Genomic DNA, 6,002 nt, shown 5'->3' with positions numbered 1-6,002 from the left:
ATGTGTATGGGATATATATTATTACATTGTGTACTGGAAATGGTATGATTGAGAATGCTCACAAAATCAAATTGCTTTGTTTTACAATTTCTGAATTGCTTTGACGTTGAACATGACGTCTGAGCCCAGCGGACATTACCACACATGTACACCCACGGTATAGACACTTTAACCCTGCCTACTTGTACATTCTATCATTCTACCAATGATATGGTAGAAGTTCACACTGTATATAAGTTAATTCGTGAGTGTTTTATTTCTCATGTGTTTAAACATTTTGTTATTTAACTCAGCATCGTTGGGAATGAGCTTGTAAATTATTTTCACCGTATTCGGTGCATGTAACAAATACCATTAGCACATGATACCATGCTGTGTTTCCATGTGTTGCTGCCATGCTATGTTGTCGTTTAGGTCTCTCTTTATGTAGTGTTGTGGTGTCTCTCTTGTCGTGATGTGTGTTTTGTTGTATTTTTTTATATTTATTATATATATATATTTGTGTTATTTTATTTTTTGAAATGTACCCCCTTTTCTCCCCAATTTCGTGGCATCCAATTGTTTAGTAGCTACTATCTTGTCTCAATCGCTACAACTCCCGTAGGGGCTCGGGAGAGACGAAGGTTGAAAGTCAATTATAAATTGTTCTTAACTTGCCTAGTTAAATAAATGTTTAAAAAACATTTGATTTACTCATTAAAAACATTTGTGTACCCTCTCCCTTCGTAACTGTGAATTCCTTTATTGTTAGTGTTCTATTTGTCACATGGAACCGCCCAAACTTTGCAAAGCACTTTGTCATTCAATACTGTTTGCAATCAAAGGTGATACATTAATGTAGATAATATTAATATATTATTCGGCTCTTCCTCTCAGATGTCATCCATTTCTTCCCCCAAGTGTTTTTTGCCAGTGACAGATTCAGGAGACACTTGGATGTAGTAACTTATTGCCACCACTAGAGGGTGATCACACACCAGGACAAACACACAGGATCATTTTCCAAACCGTATGAATACTCACGTCACAATCGATTATTGCAAGTTGAAAGGCATACGCTACGAGTTTTTTTGTCCCCAAAACTAAAAGCATCGTTTTTGGGACAAATCACTCGCTCAAAGCTAAATTATATATTTAGTATTGAATAATTTGGCCAATTGAGCAAGTTGAGGTGACTAAACAGCTGGGCACTAGATAGCAAGCAATCTGTCATGGTCAAAACATTTTGACTCAATTATTGCTAAAATGGAAGAGGTCTGGCCTTGATAAGGCTTTCTTGACATCTCAGTCAATGAGACAGGTCCTACAGCACTAGTTTTGTCACACCTGGAATACTGCCCAGTTGTGTGGTCATGTGCGGCAAAGAGGGACATACAGTACCAGACAACAGTTTGTACACACATAATTATTAAACGTTTTTTCTTCATTTTTCCTATTCTCTCCATTGTAAAATAATAGTGAAGACATCAACACTATGAAATAACACATACGGAATCAGGTAGTTTTTTTGATTCTTCAAAGTAGTCACCCTTTGCACACTCTTGGCATTCTCTCAACCAGCTTCACCTGGAATTCTTTCCCAACAGTCTTTAAGGAGTTCTCACATATGATGAACACTTGTTGGCTGCTTTTCTTTCACTCTGCAGTCCAACTCATCCCAAACCATCTCAATTGGGTTGAGGTCAGATGACTGTGGTGGCCAGATCATCTGATGCAGCACTCCGTCACTCTCCTTCTTTGTCAAATAGCCCTTACACAGCCTGGAGGTGTGTTAGGTCATTGTCCTGTTGAAAAACAAATTATGTAATCACTAAGCGCAAACCAGATGGGATGGATAATCGCTGAATAATACTGTGGTAGCCATGCTGGTTAAGTGTGCCTTGAATTCTAAATAAATCACAGAGAGTGTCACCAGCAAAGCACCCCCACACCATCACACCTCCTCCTCCATGCTTTATGGTGGGAACCACACACTCAGATATCATCCGTTCACCTACTCTGCGTCTCACAAAAACACGGTGGTTGGAACCAAAGGACAGATTTCCAACTGTCTAATGTCCATTGCTCCCGTTTCTTGGCCCAAGCAAGTCTCTTTTTCCTATTGGTGTCCATTAGTAGTGGTTTCTTTGCAGCAATTCGACCATGAAGACCTGAACAGTTGATGTTGCGATGCGTCTGTTACTTGAACTCTGTGAAGGATTTATTTGGGCTGCAATTTCTGAGGCTGGTAACTCTAATGAACTTATCCTCTGCAGCAGAGGTAACTCTGGGTCTTCCTTCCCTGTGGCGGACCTCATGAGAGCCAGTTTCATCATAGTGCTTGATGGTTTTTGCAATTTCACTTGAAGAAACTTTCAAAGTTCTTGAAATTTTCCTCGTTGACTGACCTTCATGTCTTAAATTAATGATGGACTGTTGTTTCACTTTGCTTATTTGAGCTTTTCTTGCCATAATATGGACTTGGTCTTTTACCAAATATGTCTATCTTCTGTATATCACCCCTGCCTTGTCACGACACAACTGATTGGCTCAAAGGCATTAAGAAGGAAAGATATTCCACAAATCAACCTTTAACACGTACCACCTGTTAATTGAAATGCACATCAGGTGACTACGTCATGAAGCTGACTGAGAGAGTGTGAAGAGCGGTCGTCAAGGCAAAACTTTTTTTATTGAACCTTTACTTAACTTGGCAAGTCAGTTAAAAACAAATTCGTATTTTACAATGACGGCCTACTCCAGCCAAATCCTCCCCTAAACCTGAGAACGCCTATGGGAAAGGGTGGCTACTTTGAAGAATCTCAAATATAACATATATTTTGGTTTTGTTTAACACTTTTTTGGTTACTACATGATTCCATATTTGTTATTTCATAGTTTTGATGTCTTCGCTATTTTTCTACAATGTAGAACATAGTAAAAAATAAAGAAAAACTCCACACTGCCCTTTCCAACCTGGACAAAAGGAACAGCTATGTGAGAATGCTATTCATTGACTACAGCTCATCATTCAACACCATAGTGCCCTCAAAGCTCATCACTAAGCTAAGGACTCTGGGACTAAACACCTCCCTCTGCAACTGGATCCTGGACTTCCTGATGGGCCGCCCCCAGGTGGTAAGGGTAGGTAACAACACATCCGCCACGCTGATCCTCAACACGGGGGCCCCTCAGGGGTGCGTGCTCAGTCCTCTCCTGTAGTCCCTGTTCAATCATGCCTGCATGGCCAGGCACGACTCCAACACCATCATTAAGTTTGCCGATGACACAACAGTGGTAGGCCTGATCACCGACCATGATGAGACAGCCTGTAGTGAGGAGGTCAGAGAACTGGCCATGTGGTGCCAGGACAACAACCTCTCGCTCAACCTGATCAAGACAAAGGAGATGACTGTGGACTACAAGAAAAGGAGGACCAAGCACTCCCCCATTCTCATCAACGGGGCTGTAGTGGAGCAGGTTGAGAGCTTCAAGTTCCTAAGTGATCCTCAAAAGGTTCCATAGCTGCACCATTGAGAGCATCCTGACTGGTTGCATCACTGCCTGCTATTGCAACTGCTCGGCCTCCAACCTCAGGCACTACAGAGGGTGTGCGTATGGCCCAGTACATCACTGGGGCCAAGCTGCCTGCTATCCAGGACCTTTATACCAGGCGGTGTCAGAGGAAGGCCCTAAAAATTGTCCAAGACTCCAGCCACCCTAGTCATAAACTGTTCTCTCTGCTACCAAGCAGTACCAGAACGCCAAGTCTAGGTCCAAGAGGATTCTAAATAGCTTCTACTCCCAAGCCATAAGACTCCTGAACATCTAATCAAATGGCTACCCAGATGCCCCCCCCCCCCCCTGACGCTGCTGCTATTCTCTGTTTATTATCTCTGCATTGTCACTATTACTCTACCTACATGTAAATATGACCTCTCTGTTTATTATCTATGCATTGTCACTATTACTCTACCTACATGTAAATATGACCTCAATTACCTAGACTAACCGGTTCCCCTCTTTACATTGACTCTGCACCGGTACCCCCTGTTTATAGACTCGCTATTGTTATTTTACAGCTGTTTAATGATTTGTTACTTTATTTAATTTTTTTGTGGAATTGTTCTTAAATCTGCATTGTTGGTTAAGAGCTTGTAAGTAAGCATTTCACTGTGAGGTAAACACTGTAAACCTGTTGTGTTCGGCGCATGTGACAAATAACATTTGATTTGAATTAATCATATAAGATGTGCAATTTTGGTGAAAATAGCTCAGTGATGAACACTTCAGGCAAGCTTTGTCTGTGGTGTCATTCAGACTATGTTAACAATACCCCTCCTCTCCCAGGGGGAAAATTCCCCGAAAGCATAAAGCCATGGAAGGAAGGTAGGGTGACAAAGAACCTTACTGCTACTTCCCATTGTCTCCATGGAAACGTGCCTCAATGGACATTCAGTGGGTATGGATGATGTGGACCACAGGACACAGAACTCACCCCCACATCAGTCAAGTTAACACACTCTACACATTCTTCTCTTCTACATTTGAACAGTTTCATTCCAAAACATTATTTCCATTTCCAGAAATGTTGGTAAATTAGCTTGGTGTGTTTTTCCGCTGTCTATTCATCGCAAGGGGTTGTTCAATGATAGACATGTATTTGTTTAGAATTTATAAATTGATGGTTTCATTTCAGAGAGACAAATAATCATGTTTTTTGTTTGCAAAATGCTGTATAGTCACTTCACTCTCAGAGAAATGAATGGTACAGCTTGGCTTTACACAGTCAAATGTAACAAATAACAAAACATTTGATAAAGAAATGTACAAATCATACATTTGTGACATCAATATATATTTTTTTTACTAATAATAATTCAATACATTAATATGAGATCTGTGTGTAAAGCATTTCTATTTTCCATGTTTGTCATTAAACAGAGCGACAACCAAATATCCCAGTAAAATATATAGGATACAAACATTCCATTCCAGCAACAAACAAAAAAATATATAGGATTTAGCAAAAAAACGTGTTCATACACATCTAAAATGTATGAATAAAAAATCTGAGTACAGTAATATTTGACACACACATGAAGGAGGCCATAAGCAATCATTTCTGGTATTAAAGCACAAATGTGAAATATTGGTGGATATAGCATTTTAGAAATCAACTCTTCAGTTGTTGCTGTGTAGGCTACCATGTATATATTTATTTAATCCGTTTCAGTGGAAAGGATACTTCATATTTGCGGATTTTTCTTTTCATTTCCTGTACATAAACTGACTATACCAAACATTAGGAACACCTTCTAATATTGAGTTGCAGTCCCCCAGTCTAAAGTCGGGGTATGGACTCTACAAGATGTCGAAAGTGTTCCACAGGGATGCCGGCCCACAGGGATGCCGGACCACAGGGATGCCGGCCCACAGGGATGCCGGACCATGTTGACTCCAATGCTTCCCACAGTTGTGTCAAGTTGGCTGGAAGTTCTTTGGTTGGTGGAACATTCTTGATACACACAGGAAACTGTTGAGGGGGAAAAACCCAGCAGCGAACCCCGTTCATAGGCACTTCAATCTTTTGTCTTGATCATTCACCCTCTAAACGGCACACATACACAATGCATGTCTCAATAGTCTCAAGGCTTAAAAATCCTGCGTAACCTGTCTCCTTCCCTTCATCTACAGTGATTGAAGTGGATTTAACAAGTGACATCGATAAGGGATCACAGCTTTCATGATCGGTGCTGTGCTGAGCTATGCTGAGTCGTATCTGAGCTATGCTGAGTGGTATCTGAGCTATACTGAGTCGTATCTGAGCTATGCTGAGTCGTATCTGAGCTATACTGAGTCGTATCTGAGTTATACTGAGTCGTATCTGAGCTATCCTGAGTCGTATCTGAGCTATACTGAGTCGTATCTGAGCTATACTCGTATCTGAGCTATACTGAGTCGTATCTGAGCTATACTGAGTCGTATCTGAGCTATGCTGAGTCGTATCTGAGCTATGCTGA

This window comes from Oncorhynchus masou, chromosome 16 (assembly GCF_036934945.1).
Source record: "Oncorhynchus masou masou isolate Uvic2021 chromosome 16, UVic_Omas_1.1, whole genome shotgun sequence".
Lineage (NCBI taxonomy): Eukaryota > Metazoa > Chordata > Actinopteri > Salmoniformes > Salmonidae > Oncorhynchus > Oncorhynchus masou.
This window is presented reverse-complemented; position numbering follows the sequence as displayed.